The sequence below is a fragment of the Mesocricetus auratus genome, unplaced genomic scaffold (genome assembly GCF_017639785.1).
Source record: "Mesocricetus auratus isolate SY011 unplaced genomic scaffold, BCM_Maur_2.0 Super-Scaffold_100010, whole genome shotgun sequence".
Taxonomy (NCBI): Eukaryota; Metazoa; Chordata; class Mammalia; order Rodentia; family Cricetidae; genus Mesocricetus; species Mesocricetus auratus.
This window is the reverse complement of record NW_024429194.1, coordinates 68,540,539-68,559,199: the sequence shown is the minus strand read 5'-3', so window position 1 is coordinate 68,559,199 and position 18,661 is coordinate 68,540,539. Positions and strand designations below refer to the sequence as shown.

Here is an 18,661-nt window from a genome sequence, read left to right as displayed (position 1 = left end):
AGAGCAGTGCAAAATGACCAGCACCTAAATGTTTACTTTAAATAAAACAAAAATAAGACAAAAAAAAACTGGACAGTGTGGAAGGTAAAGACAGGGCAGGTTTGCAGGTGAAAGGACTTACATATTACACAAGTGGTGAAGTCTGCCATGTTTAGTCTGTGCAATCACCACTCTGCCACCCTGCCTCCTCCACAAGGTGTAAACTGAGGAACATTTATCTGGTGACATAAACTATCATGACAGAGTCCCTGGCTGGGAAAGTGCAATCACACAGAGGCAAGTTGGGTAAGACCCCCGGAATTAGTCTATGACTTGACAGCAGTTTGGAGTCTACGTGTGGAGCTCTAAAAACTCAAAGGTGTAAACCCAGATTCTCTGGGGCAGTATTGGATACCTTCCCCTTCCCCTCTGAGGGTGCACAGCTTTCTGGTGGGTGCTGACTGAAGGTAGGAGGGACCTCACCTTTTCTGGGCACTATTGGAAAATGGTCTCTCTCCCTTCAGCATCCGCAGCTCCCACTGATGTGCTACACTAGAAAGCTCACAGGGTTTTGTTTTGCTTTGTGTTATGTGGCACCATTATAAGTACCCGGAACACTGTTTGGCAATGAAAACAATAAAATTACTGGTTTATATAGCAATTTGAATGGATCTTAAGAGCAGTGTATAAAGAAGACTAAATCAATCTCGAGAAGAACATACAACATACAGGATGGTTCCATTTAGGTGACAAAGTAAACAACAGAAAATACCTAGTTCCCAGGGGCTTCGGGGAGGAAAAGATGGACTTCACTGTCATAATGTGGCCACATCTTTGGAGCCACGCAAGTTCTATATCTTGACTGGTTATAGTCGCACAGATCTATGTGTGTGATGAAATGACCACACCCATCCTACCAATACCAACTTCCTGGTTTTGATGCTGTGTTAACGTGTATCAGATGTAAACTACCACAGAAAACCGGGGGCTGGAGATAAGGCTCTGGGGACCAGTGTTAAGCCTAGCTTGTACAAGGCCTGTTGTCAGTCTCCAGCACGTGGTGGGAGGAGAGAGGGGGAGAGAGGAAGTAGGGGAGAATGATTCTCAGAAAAAATAGGAGGAAGGTATCCAGTCCTGTCTGCTTAAGCTTCAGTGAGTCTACCAATGTAGGTAAGTGACAGGAGAGTATGAACTGTTTACAGAAAGGATAATTAAGTGACAGCAAAGCAGCATGTGCCAATAAAATGCCCAACATGCTTCCAAAGTGTATTGTTGCAATGAAATTCCTTAGAAAGTCAGAGAGTGGAGTCATTGTTTCCTGGACCAGAACAAGGCAGTCCTGTCCAGTTATTACTGTCAACTGGATGCTTCTGCAGCAACCACAATGCCGAAGCACTGGAACTCCAACCCTTAGGTGAGATTACCTAGCGACAAAGGTCAGGCCGGTCACAGAGCTTTAAGGGAGGCCCTGCATTGGTGTGACAGGTCTCTCCTATGCGGGCAAACAAGAACCAAACCTGGGAACACTGTCTAGAACTGGAGTCTCCAGCCTTGGTGTCCAGTGACTGCCTCCCTCATGCCCCTCTGCAGGTCTTTCCCACAATGCCCAGCCAAGTCCACTGCCCCTCCCCCCAGGCTGGCCCCTCTCTCCAAGGCATCCAGGCATAGCAAAAGCAGCTGGCGAACCTGTCACGCAGTATCCCAGCCAGTGACTTTGGTCCTGCCCGGTGCCACCCCAAGGTTCATGCTGGATTCGTAGACATCCCAGATGCTGCGGGAGCTCTAGGAGCAGTCCTGCAAACAGCTGCGGGCCAAAGCTGCTGTTTTCCCTTTTCTTTCGTCTTCAACGTTTTATAGCACGCAGTGTGCCCAGTGTTACAGAATTATGCCAAAACAAAGAGCAAAGTCCTGGTCCCGAGGAGAAGACTACGTAAAAGGAGCGAATGACGCAAAGTAAAAAGGACAAGACAAACAGCGGGCACACGGGCACACTAGGCAGACCGGGCACACCAGGCAGGCAGAGGGTTCAGGAGGGAGGTAAGGTAGAATCAAGACTCTCAATGGCTTAGCACAAGGAAATCCAGGTCAGTGTAAGTTGCCCCATGGCCGACTGCAGAGAGTTGGGTGCAAACATTCTACCCAATGTTTACTAGACTCAAGTGCAGTGTCCCTATAATGTAGGAGGTGTGCACTACTCTTATGTGGAACAGGAAAACTAGATCTCTTTCAGCTTCAACAGCTCCCGTGTTAGGAGGCCCCGTGCAGGCCCCCAAGTGCTTTGTAAATGTGAAATTGTTTACTTCCCACAGGTCCTGTGAGGCAGGAGCCAGTCTGTTCTCTGGTTTTACAGATAAACAGTGAAGCAGTCAGGCTAGTTTGCCCAAAATCACTCTAGTGTAAAGCAGAAGAGCCACAGACTGAATCCAGAACACCCAAGTGACACAGCCCAGACAGGAGCTCCGCAGGTCAGCCCTCCAATGGTCTCCAGTGCGGGAGCCAAATGCAGCAACTGTCTCTACGTGTGTTGTTATAACTTACAGACTCATCGCTGCCTGTCAGCAATGCCTGAACCTTCAAGAGTTAAACACCAAAGTGCTTATTTAAAGAACAAATACTGTTGGGAAAAAGAAGCCGGTTTTCCCTTTCCTCATTCCCTCAACAAACATGTACCCAGTGTCTGGAATGTGAAGGACAATGGGTAACAGCAGTCTGCAAGAGCCAGGTGGTGGGCACACCTTTGATCCCAGCACTTAGGAGTTCGAGGCCAGCCTGGTCTACAGAATGGGTTCCAGGGCAGCCAAAGCTACACAGAGAAACCCTGTCTCAAAAAAACAAACAAAAGCCAAACTGAGAGAAAACTGAGGAGCTGGAGAGGCCTTCCAGTAGAATGACAGATGTGTACTTGATTGATCAAGGGCAGGAGGGGCCAGACAGCAGGACACACTCACTGCCTTTGAATCACTCAGGGAATGGCACCATTCTCGAGGCTACCCGGCAGGAGTTATTCGGTCCTTTTAAATTTCCTTTTGTCGTTTATTTCCTTCATTTTAGTTGTGACCTTTGTGTGTGTGTGTGTGTGTGTGTGTGTGTGTGTGTGTGTGTGTGTGTGTGTGTGTGTAGCTTTTCCCTCAGAATTGAAACATTCTCTCCAGGAGGGAAGAGGGAGGCTTACAAGGCTCCAGAAACTACTAAAACTTGGAAGTCCTCAGTAGGCTGGGGTGGGCTTTGCAGTAAGCAGACATCTTTTTTTCATCCACATTCCTCTAAGTGCCTTCTCATTCATGGATTGTCCTAGTAAACTCACTGCTTCCCTAAGCTAGGCCAGAGTGAAATCATTGCTTTGTCCCATCACTGGTACTTATCAAAGGTGAATAGACAGTTTTCATATTTCCTGGGAAAAAGTCAGAAAACAAAGAAAAACACCCTAACAAAAGCAAACACACACACACACACACACACACACACACACACACACACACACACACACCAGCTAGAGAGGGGCCTGGATCAGTGGATGAAGTGCTTGTTGTGCAAACTTGGGAACCTGAGTTCAGGTCCCCAGCACCCATGTAAAAGCTGGGCATGTCAGTACATGTCTGTAACCTAGCACTGGGAGACAAAAGAAAGCAGACAGATGCCCAGATCTCCCGGCCAGCCAGTGTAGCCACCCAGTAAGATCTGGTTCACTGAGAGATACTGTCCCAAAGAATAAAGTGGATCACGATAGAGAAAAGCATACAACATGGACCTCTGGCCTCCACTCACACACATCCACCCATGTGCCAATACAGATACATGAATCCACCACATACAAACACTTACTAGCATTTAAGCATCAACAATAATGTTACAGGTAGTAAAAACTATGGCTTCTCCAATAATAGCTGTCTCACACTGAGTGTTTAGGTACGTCAGACATCAGCCTGAGCATTCCACAGGGAATAAATTGCTCACTCCCTATAATACGCTGAGACACTGCCATCATGAATTACAGATGAAGAAACCCTCCTCAAAGACTGAATGCTACAATGTGATGTCTAATCCGGTAAAAGAAGCATCTTGGAGGATCTGTATGCTTCACTAACTCTTAAGTCTCACCTTCTAATCTCCCAAACAAAGAGCTTACCGTGTGTAGGCGATAGAGGCAAGGTGATCCCTGAACTTAAGTGAAAAAGCAAAACTGATACAAGAGGTCCCTTAGCATTGACATCAGGAGATGATTTTCAATGTATTTCGAAAAGCCAAAAAGTTTACCTGCATCTGTGGGAGGAGGGTGGCCACATTCATACTTTCTGCTACTCAATCCCCCACTTCACCATACTTTAAACAATATTTGTATGCCGTGACTTTGGGTATGCAACACTGAAAAAAACTATAAAACCACTAAAACCTAAAATCAGGACAGAAAACACCCTCGGATTCTCCATATAAACACAGAAAGTCAGCATTTGTTTAGAAGTCTTTTTTTGTGCGACCATGTCTATACTAACATGGATCCCCCAGAACCAGAAAAACAAACTGGGCTCCCCATAGCGGGCACTACAAAGTCCATCTTCCTGTCTGCCCTGCCTACTTATGAAGCCCATCATACAGTGATGAACCCATACAGTATGCTGCTTGTTTTCTGTGTATACAGATCAACACTTCCAAAATTCAAGAGAGGACAGAGCTAACAGACAAGACAGAGAGGAATCACAGAGGGCCTCCCTGAGCCCTCCTCCCTCCCTGGAGACATCTGCACTCCTGACTTTCTTAGACCTTGAAGTGGCTCCTATCTCCTGCTCAGCTGGGGCTGTCTGCTATTGGTCCCCCCTCACCTCCTCTGACTCCTCACCTGGCCAACTCCTACTTCTGCTTCCTAGCTTAAGCCTGGTCTTGCTGGGTGATGGTGGCGCATGCCTTTAATACCTATACTTGGGAGGCATAGGCAGGCAGATCTCAGAGTTCCAGGCCAGCCTGGTCTACAGAGTGATTTCCAGGACAACCAGGGATACACAGAGAAACCCTGTCTCAAAAAAACAAAATAAAATAAAACAAAAGCAAACAAACAAACAAAAAACACCTAGCCTTGTGTCCCTTCCTGACTCTCTCCAAGGTCAAATTCTAAGATAAGGGCTCAAATACCCTCCCCTTAATAAAGCAAATCCCACTGTAGAATGCAACTGTTTACCCATTATTCAACAAACATTTCTGAGTAATAGGATTTTCTCAGCTCTGTGTAAAGTGACAGGGAAATAGATTAAAAAAGAAGAAAACAAAGCCCGAAGCCCTCTCTACCACAGTTCCATATGCAGTGTCATTTGATGACAGTCTAAGGGACGAATGAGTAGTTAGGTCACCACAGAAACAAAAGGAGGAGGACCAGAGGAAGGTCAGCGGTGACATGACACTGACTCTGTTTTCCCATTTCTCCCATGGCTGCCAACCTCCCGGGATGCACAGCACTCTCTCCGCCCTGTTGGCCACCTTTAATCAGACAAGCAGGAACTTTCATTTACTAACTGCTGGTTCACAGACTCGTCCTTAAGCCAGTAGTTCTCAGCCATCCGATGGTCTATGTGAACCCCACCCCATCCCCAGGGATTGTGACCCACAGGTTAAGGAATGAAGGTGAGCTTCATTCACCTTCTCTAAAATGCAAGCTCACAAATACATACAGCACAGAGCGCTATGCGACGCTTAAGTGAGATTCTTAACCCATAAAATGGACACGATTATGGATCTGATGAGGTAAAGTAGCCCTTGGGACTCCCTCCAGGCAGTTAAGACTCCATTTTCAAAATACCCAAGTATTTAATACAGTGGTTCTTAACCCGTGGGTTGTGACCAATTGGGGGGGGGGCAGGGGGGCCAAAGGACTCATTGCAGGGATCAGATCTTGCATATCGCACATTAACATTAAGATTCAAAACAGTAGCAACATTGCAGTTATGAAGTAGCCACGAAACAATTTTACAGTACGAGGGACTGTATTAAATAAAGCATTCTAGCCTCAGGAAGGTTGAGAACCGCCGGTTTGGTTCTCCCACCACAGACAGACATCAAGCACCAATCTGGCCCACAAGGCCAGGAGCAACCACCTAGACACAGTGACCGCATATCCCAGATTCCTCTGGGTCAGTTTGCTCTTTTTCCGTCAACCGGCTCAGCAACCCAGAAGCACCACGCTCCACTCCTGGGTGCGCATGGAGGGGGGGTTCTCTCCGCCTCTCCCTGTAGATAGGCTCGAGGGTCCCCAGCTTGATCTCCAACCGGATGAAGAGAGCCACCTGGGCAGGTCTGTAGGTTAGTCCAAGACTGTCAGCCCCTTTCCCGAGCTCACTGGAATCCGGAACCCTCCTCCCACCTTCCTTCTGAGCTCAGCTAGAGCGCTGTCCCTCCCCGCCCCCCCCCGGCCCGGGTCCGTTCCTCTCTGAAGTTTTCCGTGGATGACCTCGACCCCACTCTCCACACTCCTGTCCGGCTTCGTTGTCTGCTGTCTGTCCAGCACGGCAGGTCCCGGATCCCACCATGTATAAAACTAAGCAAAGCCAGACGGCGACCACCCTCAGTTTGCTCCAGGCTCTTGCCCAAAGCCCCGCACCCCAGGAAAACAGCTGGTCTTCTAGCCTTTGGGACATCGAACTATCAAAGAGACTTCGAATCTATTTTAAACCCTGAACCCTTGCTGTGCTGTCCCCATTGCCCCTCCCCCCCCCCCATGGGAACAGTTCCCTCGACTCGGATAACACCTTGCAGGGACGATCCCCAGCCGTCCCCAGCTGTGCGGAGCTCTGGGAGGTCCCCGGAAGGGTCCGACCCTCTGCAAGTCAGACACTGTGGTGGCAAGGCAGGCAATCCCAAATAGAAATCACTCCCAAGAGCCAAGAGACCTCCAGCCTGGGCAAGCCCGCACTCTGCTCCAGTCTCCAGGAAACAGCCCCCCTCCCCTCCCGCAGAGGGGAAAGGAGCCCCACAACACTCTTTGCAAGCACTCCCCTTTGCCTGCCCTGATTTACCCTATTTTCTAATCCCTCCAGTCTTTAGCCTGGGATAATTCATTTAGCTTATAGTTCTTCAGAATAATTAGGGACAGTCAAAAATTCAGACCCTAGATAGATCAGAGACCTGTATGTCCACGTGCCTGTGTCCTGACTCGCTCACACATTAGTCCATACAGGCTAGGATCCAGCCCTAAATTTCCACACCGACGCATTTTTAAAAGAAAATAGACGACATTACACTCACCCGCCTGTCTTCCGTACCCTCTTTGGGTTGGAATCCAAGGGAAGTGGCCTTAAGGAGTGTTTTGAGAGACCCTTCTTTTCTTTTCGCTTACTAAAGAGTGGAAATTTCCATTCTGTGATAGGGGGCAGCATCCCAGCCGCGGTGCCTGCGGACCCTCCCTTCCAGTCTAGCCACCAATCGCAGAGCAGCAACCTGAGATGTCAACAGAGCATCCTCCCAGGTGGAGACCAGCTGTCCAGTTGTCCTCCCTGTACTGGCCCAGAGCCTTTGCTACCAAAGATCTCAGCATAAGTTAATTTTCGACGGTTAAGTTTCTTCATTTTTTTATTTTCCTGTGTGCAGGAACGTTTGTTGATAGCCATCTTTAAGTAGGTAAAAGTGTTCAGTGTAGAGTACTCAATAAACAAAGTCAGGGACTGCCAAGCTGACTGTGGTGTAGAGAAAAACAAACAGAGCACAAACAAATAGAAAATACTGGTTACAGTAAAAAGTCACCTTACGCAAAACAAGAGTCCCCTTGCTAGCCCACTTGGGGACCTTTCCCGTAATTCTCTTTCTGGGGTCCTAACAAGTATGATCTCCAGAATACATGAAGTTATAATAAACCATTCCTTCTGCTGGTTAGGGGGTCTACCTACCATCTTAAGGAAAAGTGTGTTTATAAAGATGTTTTCTGACACTCAGCATAATTCTTACTTCAAAGAAAGCTTGTGTTATTTAGTAACAGTCAGTTGTCATGGGAGGGGGGCTCACCAATGGAGACTTGCCCTAACAGACTCACCAGGGATATGGAGTGCTTCTGAAGTCTCATACATACAATGTAAGCTAATTCAGAGCTGCCAGCCCCACTGTTCTTACCAGGAACACCCAGCCCTTCCTTTGCATTTTAGAGCTTCTTTCTGTGTTGTAACATGGGCAGCACTCCAGATTGTCAAAAGATGTAACAACAGAAGTGTATATGCAATAAGGGACATTCAGAATTCTCCATTAGTGTGGACACACATACACACACACACACACACACACACACACACACACACACCAGGTCATACAAAACAATTCAATAGCAGGACAGCATAATACCTAACTTCTACCACGGCATGATTCTATAACCACTCCCAAAGCACAATATGTGGTGAGCAAGCCTGATCAAATATGATACATATATTTTTGTTTCTCCATCCTGTGGAATTAGAATAGAGCAGGAGAATTTTGAAGTCCCTTTTAGCTTGCTGAAATTGGATTTTCTTTAAACTACAGTATTTCTCTGTTCATTCTTCTTTAATAAAATGTAAGTAAGGATCTTGTAGAAAGCCACTTGCAGGTCAGAGTGTCGGGACCAAGAGAAAGGATCAGTGGCAGAGGAAAGTAGGCTTGTATCTCTCAGTGCCTAACCCAAGACAGTAAAAGCAAAGCCTGGCCTGTAGGCAAAATGTCAGCGGAAGACATGAGCAGTCACAGCAGGAGGAACTCCTGACAGAGGAGCAAACACCCAACTTTTAAGAAACAAAAATTCTATTATCCATTTTTTCTTTGTTTTTCTTTTTAAAAATTGATTTATTTTATGTGTATGGGTATTCTGCCTGCACCTATGTGTCTATACAATATGAGCATGCCTGGTGCCCTCAGGACAGAAGAGCGTGTCAGATCCCCTGGTATTGGAGTTACAGGCAGTTGTGAGCTACCATGTAAGTACTGAGAATTGAACCCAGGTCCTCTGCAAGAGCAGCAAGTGATCTTAAACAGTAAGCCATCTCTCTAGTCAACGTTTTTAAGAAACTATTTATAACCAGTTCTTGGCATCTGTACCTTAGCTAGTACAAAAAAAAAATCAAAAGCTCTGATTCATTGCCTGATTTAATAGGAAACTATGGGTTATTCATTTATATATACTAGTAATTGAATCAGGTTGTGGGCTGAGGGAAAAATGGTGCTGGTTTCATCTATAGAGCAGTGGCATTCTGATTAAAGTTCAAATCGCCCATTTTCTGTGGTGATTGTATTTCAACAGAGCTGCAGAAGATCTCACAAGGATGTGGAGAAGTGTGAGACGATGAAAAGCCTGTATCTCTATGAAAACTCGACCATGAAGGGCCATGTAGCAACAACCCAGTTCTTCAAGCATTTAAACAAGTGTTCGAAGGTACAGGAAGCCAACCGAAGTGGTATGAGTGTCCTTGAAGGACCACGCTCTCTGAAACACATTTTGGTTTAGCGAGAGATCATTCGCTGTCTCTGGAGAAGACAGATTCTACCCTAATTTTACAGTCACCTCCCCAGGACAAATTTGTTATGTTCAAGTGACTCAGTTTCTCTGAAAAAATACAGAACAAGTGTTGATATACTGCTTGCCTGAAACTTTGTAAAGCTTTACCAGTTAAAATACGTCCACTTAAGAATCTGGAAGCGACTCTAACGTGCTTACAACAAGACAGTCAAATACATCGAGGCCTCCCCTCTCTTTCCCAGTCTGACCCTTAGGGCACCCACCATGTGCTTCCTAACTGCTGGCATCAGTGAACTTGGAGGGTGAACCATCTCAGAAGAGTGTTCTTGGCAGGAAACAAACAATTGAAACGCGGGCTCACCTGGTTGCACAAAGCAACACTCTTGGGAGCCCATACCCCTTAGATGCTGCCTTCTCTTGAGTGGTTTCTCACCTCTGGGGTCCATCTGTCTATAAAGGGCCCCAGATTTGTGTAGTGACCCCTCCCCTATCACTTTCATCAGAAAATCACACTCACCGAGTCTCCTACTGGACAGATTTTGATTGGCTGCCTTCTGAAAGGTGCGAGGGGACAGATGTAAATGGGTGCGACTCTGTCCTTATGGAGACTGTAATGTGGTTGGAGAAAGTGTTTTAATCGAAGTGTGGCACACAGATGTGTAAAATGGCATGACTGCACTGAAGGGGAGACTCCGCCATGGGAATAATGGCGGATGACTGTGAGGATGTTTGGCTTGCTCAGCTGGCTGTTGCTCAGCATGCTAGCATGTCTGTGAGAGGCAGCCCTGTGTGGATAGTGTTCCTGAGATGATGGGAGCCTCCAGCCCAACCTTCTGAAGCCTCTGGAGCAGGAGGAACACCTCACCTGCTCAGGTGCACACCACTCCCTCCCCCCCACCCCAAGCCTGGCAAGCACATGTTTCCAAACGGGGAAGAAGTTGGGCTCTGGTTTCAATTCTGCCTTCCTGCCAGGCTGCCTGGGTGGCCTCATCACACTGAGCGCCACAGTGTCACTCACTGCTGGGTCGTTCTCTTTGCCATCTGACAGGAAATGATCTCACGTGTGTGTGTGTGTGTGTGTGTGTGTGTGTGTGTGTGTGTGTGTGTGGTGGGGGGTGGTGTCTCTCTAATATGGGATCTTCCGCTGATTCAAAAAAACAAGGGGAGGAGACATTTTACCTCAACTGACCACAAAGAGTAGGGGGAGGTTTTAGAGCCATAAGAAGCTGAACAGGAGAGTCTTAGAGAGTTAGGTCTGATATGGAGACCTTGAGTATCTCAGTTTTAAGAAGGATACATCACACAAAGCAGGGGGGAGATTCCTGCAAACCTTAAACAAGCAAAAACATGAGAAGGTCGATTTGGAACTGTGATTTACAGTCAGTCCCACATCTGTTCTTAAACCTGTGTTGACATATTGCAGCACGCTGTATGCTAGGAAAGATGTGTTGCAAGATTCTGCAATACTTAATGAGTAAAGGACAAAGTCATATCTCAGCTCAGGGTTCTGCTGGTAGCTTGTAATGCAACCAATTTTCACATTACCAACCAAGTTCATAGCATCCAGGGGGAAGCCAATCAGGTTAACTTTGACCATTCCTATTCAATGGAATGAATGAGTGAGTGAGTTTGTCAAGATGGCTTGACATTTTGGTCTCTAAATATAAATTTGCGCATCACTGTATCACTTTGTGTCTTCTGTCCATAAACTGGTTATTCTGTCTCCCTTGCTCTCCTTTTGAGATGATCCCACAGTACAGGGTCCTACTCTTTTGCTACACATGCCTTTATGCACATTAGACTGGTGACAGACAGGAAAGTTCCTTCAGTGGGATGTGACGTTGATGCCCTGTTCTAACTCCTGGCTTAGATGTTCTTGTCGTTCTGGTCCTAACCTATTTTTCACTGTACTATCCACGCTTCTGAGGCAAGAAAGTCTATTCCAGGACCAGGGAGTTGGCTCAGTCAGTAAAGTACTTGCTTCACAAGCGTAAGTACTTGAGTCTGGACTCTGAACATCCATGCAAAAAGCCAGGAATCACTTGAAATCCCAAGGTTGGGGAGGCAAAGACAGGAGGACCCTGGGGTTTGCTGGTCAGCCCATGCAACTGAATTGGTGAGGTTCAGGTTGAATGAGAAACCCTTCCTCAGAAAAAAAAAGGAAAAAGGAAAAAAAAAGGTGCAGTATGATTTAAAAAGTCACCTGAGATTGACCTCTGGTCACCACACACACACACATACACGCATATACACACATGAATGCTCACATTCATATACACATATACATGCACACAGATACAGACACACACATCACACAGGAGAGGAGGGAGGGAGGAGAGAGGGAGGGAGGGAGGGAGGGAGGGAGGGAGGGAGGGAGGGAGGGAGGGAGGGAGGGAGGAAGGGAGAGCAGGAGGGCATGTTGGGATCACAAATGTGATCACAGATAACAAGCTCTAGGGAAGCCAGGAATGTTAAACACGCAGGGTTTGTCTTTTTAAAGAAAAAGATGTATAACTTGTTCACCACCCAGAAGGCTGGGAATGGAGGTGGCTAAGAGCCTCGGTAACCCCTGTCCTATCTCTAGGGTCAGGTCATAACGGGCTCGCCCAAGCTCCCACAACCTGGACTGGAGGTGGCTACTAGTCTAGAGGACCTTTGAGCAATCTGTTAGGCCCAGGGCTCTCCCAAGCTCCCCAAATCAGAACAAGAGGTGGCTAATAGCCTAGGTGACCTCTGCACTACCTGTATGACAGACCCAGGTCCTCCCCGAGGCCCTTAAGATAACACAGGCAGCCCGTCTCTAGATCCCATCTTCATGCAAGAAGTGACATGTACTCTGAGAAGAGTTTCAGTGTAATTATGCCTCCTTGTGCACAGGGGATTGAGTTACACCAGGAAAATTTTTCCCAAATGGTACTGTACTTAAATATGATTACAATAAACTGCCTGGTGTCAGACTTTAGGACAGTCTGCTTCCTAATGCTGCAACCCATTAACACAGTTCCTCAACATTGTGGTGACCCCCAACCATAAAATTACTTGTGTTGCTACTTCATAACTGCAATTTTGCTACTTAATCATAATGTAAATATCTGTTTTCTGATGGTCTTAGGTGACCCCTGTGAAAGGGTCATGCAACCCCCAAAGAGGTTGAGACCCCACAGGTCAAGAATCACCGCTCTAGAAGTTTGAACCAACACCCACTACTCAGTCTTGTTGGACAAACTGACTTCCTTCTTGTCTCATTTGGATCATGACTCTAATGGCTCTGGTGTTTGCAGAGACCCTCACTGGAGAGAGGGGGGAAGTAGGGGGGAGAGGAAGAGGAGGGAGGGGGGAGATTATTGTACTCAAATGTGAAGGTAAATACCCTGCTTTATACTGCCCAGATGTAGAATCTCTAGACCAAAACAAAGTTGTCTCCCCCTCCCCCCCAATTTTTTAAATCTTATTACAAACTTGCTTTTCTCTAGGTCTCAGTAGCATGAAGATTTAGGGTAGGCAAGCCTTAAGGCACTATGACAAGAGGTGTCCTGCTCTCCTACAGAGCAAGCCCTGAAAAGAATTATATCATGGCAGCCTACATACTCTCCTGATGGCAGAGAAGTTCTGCCTCTACAGGGTACACCCCAGTGGGTTGGGGACAGCCATTTGGATGCCTGTGTAATGTCTTTAGCTTTCTCCTGTTCTCACACTGTCATCCCTCTCCATTTAGACCCCACTGGGAGGTAATGCATGAGACCCACTGGCATTCGGGGGGGTGAACAGATCAGGGTCCTGCTGTTGATTAAATGACAATTTGGAGACTAAGACATCTTTGTTCTTAAGCATTTGCAGTCTAGTAGAGAAGCGTGAAATCAAGAATTCTAAGAGGGTGTTGAAGGTTAGAGAGGAGACGTGAAAGAAAGTGAGGAGGCTTCCTCACAGAGAATATTCCAACATCCCTTCTCTAGCGTAGCTGCAGTAACTGATGTTGCTTGTTTCTATTAGCTGATGTTAGACACTGCCTTCTGGGGAAAGCCTGTATTTTTTAACAGCAAAGTAAAATCACTTTATAGACCAAATAATGAATGGCTCTCTATGGAATTCCAAGCAATGGGAAGAAATGTACATAACTCTGCAGTCTCCAACTGTTGAGGAGGGAACCAGAGGTTGGCTTGAATCATCTGGGCCACACAGTGGAACAAATTCCCCAAAACTTCATCCTAAAAGAGCCACTTCACTAGTAATTTGAACTGTGGCCTTTGAATCTGTAGTTTAGTTGTATACACCACATCACCATCAACCCAAAGCAGCGCTTCTCAACCTGTGGTGGTGACCCCTTTTTGGGATCAAATGACCCTTTCCCAGGGGCCACATATCAGATATCCTGCATATCAGACATTTACATCACAACTCACAATGGTAGCACATTTGCAGTTATGAAGCAGCAACAAAAATAATTTTAGAGTTGGGGGTCACCACAACAAGAGGAACTATATTAAAGAGTCACAGCATTAGTAAGGTTGAGAACCACTGATCTAAAGTATCACCAAAACTTTAGAAAATGCATCTTTATTTCTCAACATTCTAGAAGCTCCCACTGTCTGGGGGCCTATTAGGAAGGCAATCATCCTCGGGGAAGCCTGGCTCTCTTGACCTCCTCAGCCTTATGAGGAAATGACCACAAAGGAAACAGACCCTGATGAGCTGCAAGAAAAAGCAATCATTTCCATTTCTACTTACTAAGGACATCTGTGCTATGCAGCCAATGAAATTAATTTGCATGACTTTTGCCTATTTCAATGACAAAAGGAAGTGAAATGAGAATGAGGAGGATGTTAAATGACCAAATGAACTTTGGTTTAGAACAACCTCATACTGGGGATGCTTTATGAAACAGACATATTATCAGTGCCTTGCCATATGAGTTATAATAAAAACATTTTAAATCTTTTAATGCTATTTATAGCTCTGGACTGCCTAACTATTCTAACACATAAAGTTTCACCTCAAGTAGGCAAATATGATGCTTTTATGTGTATAGGAAGACATGATATAACCATATAATTTTACTTACGAGCATATACATGTAAAATTTCCAATCTAAGTGCAGCAGAAACTGTTTCCTCTCTTTCAGAGCATGTCTAAAGAATGCACCCAGAACACCCCCAACACCTGCAGACAAGCATCAGTCATCTGAGTGTCTCCTCCTATATTCTGTTATCTCCTTCTGCACAGTGAATCAAACACCCAACTGGAAAAAATTTGAAAGGGGGGCATCCTTGCACACGCAGAGTGTGACATACAGGGATGTTCAAGTTTCTTCCCAGGGAAGGTCCATGACCTGGATGGCTGCTGCAGTATTAGGAAGGACAGGCCCTTCAGCTCCTTGTTCTTCTGCCTCCTCCTCCCCCAACCCCTTCCTGCCATAAAAGCTTCCTATGCAAGGTAGGGACAGAAATTATTGGGGGCAAGGCAAAGAAATGGGCTAGGGCTGGGCATTTCCTACAGGGACAAGATCTAAGCCCCAAATCATTATTATTATTCCTGAAGACTTAAAATCTCTACCCTGGAGCAATGCCTCCCACTCTTAAGGCCTTGGAGTCAAGTTCTGCTTTTAGGCAAGCACTTTTGTATTTCTGTATGAGATAGGAAAGAGGGCAGGTGAGTTCAGAACACCAATATTCTTAGTTAAAGAACACGACGCTGGCAGTTACTATGTGAATTTCATTCACCTGGTAAAATACCTGGTCATTATTGCTTTGGGAAAGACATAAAAATAATTTGTTAGTAAAAATTTAATTTAAAGATACAGGGAACATCATTTCCTCTTACTGCATATTAGCAGCTCATACATACAATAAATGGGGAATGAACTGTAATAAAATAAAGTTAGTCACCGTGGGGACCTGTCTGTTTAGCATTGTGAGAATCTGGAGAAAAAGCAGGTCTGCGGGCCCAAGCTTCAGCATGCAGAACTACAGAGTGGACAGGATTCTAGGAGGGGTAGGACACAAGATGGGGATGGGTTGCTGCTGCTCTGCTAATCTCATGCTGGTGGCCTCCTCAGGCTGGTGGTTTGGGTCTGCTAGCCTCAAGCATCTGAGAAAACATCTCATATTTTCCCCCAGTTATTCACTGCATCCTGCTAATTACCTCCAGGGCACAGCTGAGCCTAATCTTTAGCATAGGAAAGTAGGTCCCTTCATTGGGAAATAGGAAACGTTCCAGGGTATATACACGTAGGAAAATATGTATATAGTTTTAAAGAATGGGGTTTTCCTCAGAGTCCCCAGAGCAAAAACATGTAAGAATCTCATGCTTTGGAGTATTTCTTCCATGTCATTTGACACTAATAGGAGATGTGGAGCTTTGTCCTATTGATAATGTTTAATTGAGCACCCAACCTAGTGTGGAGTGTGTCAGCATGGTGGAGGGAATTCTCACACTGCCTTCTAGGCACCCCATTTGACTCCTTCTGTGGGGAAGCACTGAGAGTGTTTACCTGAATGCGGGAAGAGGAAGGACCTATGGAGGCAACAACGTTGTCCTCCTTTATCTCCGCTTTGCAAAATAAACAGACGAGGTTTCACATACATTTCGTAGACATGTCTCCAGCAAGTGACTTGTTTTTTCTGGAGACACAGTACAAGCATGATGAATGAGTCCATTGCCTATGGGCCTGGCAGGCATGAGTGATGTGTGCCTGGCACCAAGCATAGGTGAACTAAGGACAAAGCATGCACCCAAGGAACTGCGCTCCCTCAGTTGGAGGAAGGGCAAGGGGGCTTCCTGCAGGCCAGTGTGGGACCTGATGAATCGTGAACATGGAGACACACAGCTGCACAGTCTCCAACCAGATGAGGCTCGATTAAGACAGGGTACGCACTTCTTTCAGATCAAAGTTCTACAAAACAGCATGGAACTTTGGTACCGGGTCAAAGGAAGGTTTTTGCCTACAAGTGTCTCTCCATGGCACACACTCAGATTTCTTCAAACTAGTCCCAGGATTGATCTCTTAATGGCCTGCCAATTGAACTACACATGAAAAAGCTTTGTAATTGAGACAAAGGAGTGTGAAAGTGAGAATAGCAGAACAGGAGTAAGGGAGGTGATGATGGAAAGTTGGATGTTTTTGTGACGAATACGTTTTTTTGTAGTTTGTACTTGCCACACTTACAGATAAGAGTAATGCATTCCAATAGTTTCCCAGGGTGCTTTTCCCGTTCTTTCTTTCCATCTTTGATGCTATTAAATAGCACAAGCTCCTTCAAGCTAGCAGCACTTGTATAGCATCATGAGATGCCTGGGTACCTGCTGTGCAGTTGACTTCATTATGGCCTGGCCCATGAGGCTGGGCTTTGTTGGTCTGTTTTAGAGATAAACAGAGGTCCACACAGCATTCGCGCCAGAACATCTCACCTTCCCTCTTCTAGCCCACAGAAGGGAGGTTAAGCATAACACTTCCACACTATTTACCTTACTGTATCAAATTATTTAAATATTTCAAACACCTCCCCCTTTGCTATTAGATCAAATATATCCATCTCCTAATTTAAAAGGAGCCTGTTCATATGTGACCAGCCTGGAGACTCTTCGTCCAAACTCACTAGTACAATGGCTCAGGAGCACTCATCTTGGACTTGTCCTTGGCCCCATTACTTACTACCTAAGCAAGTTGTTCTGTATGCTTCTAGCAATAAAATTAGGGTACCCTTAATGTACCTCATGAGGCTATCATATAAAGAATTTTTAAATGCCTAATATAAAATAAAATGGTACCTGGCATGTAGTAAGCACTCAGTATCTTAGTTCATTTTCTGTTGCTATGAACACAGACTGGATAAATGAAATAACAACACAGGTTTATTTAGTGCATAATTCTGGGGAGTCCAATAGTCTTGACTTCTAGTGAGGTCTTCCAGATAAGAGCATGACATGACAGAGGTTGCCATATGATGAAAACACAGATGTTGCAACTTCATCTGAGATTAAAACCTTCATTTTGGAAGAAAGCTCCTTGAGACACAGGATGTTAATAGGGAAGTGAAGCAATAGGATGTTCTAAGGGTGTGTGTGTGTGTGTGTGTGTGAAACATTCCACCCTGCAGGGACGCTGCTTACAGTCAGGAAGTAAACAACCCAATGACTCCAGGAAGTCCCTGAAACTGATCAGATACAGTAGACACCCTCCCTCCCAAACCTATAAGCAGTAAGGACTGCCAAAAGACACACCAAGACTAGACAAGCCGCCTAGAAGAAGCACTGACCAGCTGAGTGGCTTGAAGGGGCTGAGTTTTGAGCATCTGGCTTAGACTAGCTGAACTGCCTGGGAACAATGTTTTCCAGCCTGTCGAGCTGCCTGTAGCCTGTATGCTGTGAAGTGCATTCACATGTTCACCTTTTGTTTGTGCTGTCATAAGAAATATAGCATGGGTCAGAAAAGAGTTCAAAGTGGTTATGAATATGAATAAAGACTTATAGAGCACGTTTATGGGAAGCACAGGGAAGGCACTTGCTTTGGATGGAAAGTAAGCCCCACTTCAGATGACAGAAGGCCATAATTAATAACAACAGTGAGACTGGTAACTCTGCTTACAGTCATGGCTTGAGTGTGTTCCCCAAATTTCATGTACTGGAAACCTGGTTCCTAGTGGAGCCATACTGAGAGATGAGATTCTCAGAGGGAGGTTTATGATGAGTAGACTAACTCATTGATAGCTATGGACTAGTGGACTACTATGGGAATGGTTTTGCTATGAAAGCAAGCTCTCTTGAGAACTTGTATTTGTAGTATGACACTATTCCTGAGAGATGTAAGCAAACATTTGAGTCATAGCTATAATTTGTTCTGTACATGTTTAACATCATTTATTAAACTATATTACAGTTAGTTACTTACATTATCTCTTAACTATGATCTCATTAAGAGACCCACATCTTGTTTATCCTTTTAATTTTAGCACTTAGCCTGTAGATATCTACTTAATTCTAGCTAGTAAATGGGTGACTGAACTAACGATGCTGCAGGGATGATTTGTGTTTTTAAAAAATGTAAACACTAGAGCAGGAAAACATCTTAGAAATGATTTAATCTAATTCCATCACTTATATACAAGGAAATTGAGACCCATAAAGGTAGGACTAACCTAAAGTCACACTGTTTATTAAGATGTGACCAGAATATTGGGCTCTTGGAGACAACTGGAAATTGTTGTCAAACAACAAATCAAACTACAATTTTAT

The 18,661-nt window shown here is 45.4% G+C and overlaps 1 protein-coding gene across 4 annotated transcripts in view; it reads right to left on the bottom strand.

Annotated features, from left to right (window-relative positions):
• Slc38a4 (solute carrier family 38 member 4) overlaps positions 1 to 18,661 on the bottom strand; it is an 86,178-nt gene that overhangs the window by 57,556 nt on the left and 9,961 nt on the right. Inside the window, exon 1 of one of the 4 annotated variants that reach the window (XM_021225491.2) lies at positions 7,207 to 7,322. The exons of the other annotated variants lie outside the window; for them this stretch is intronic. The gene's annotated coding sequence lies outside the window, so the exon portion shown is untranslated. Of the gene's footprint in view, positions 1 to 7,206; positions 7,323 to 18,661 lie in introns of those variants that run through there. 4 annotated transcript variants of the gene reach the window in all.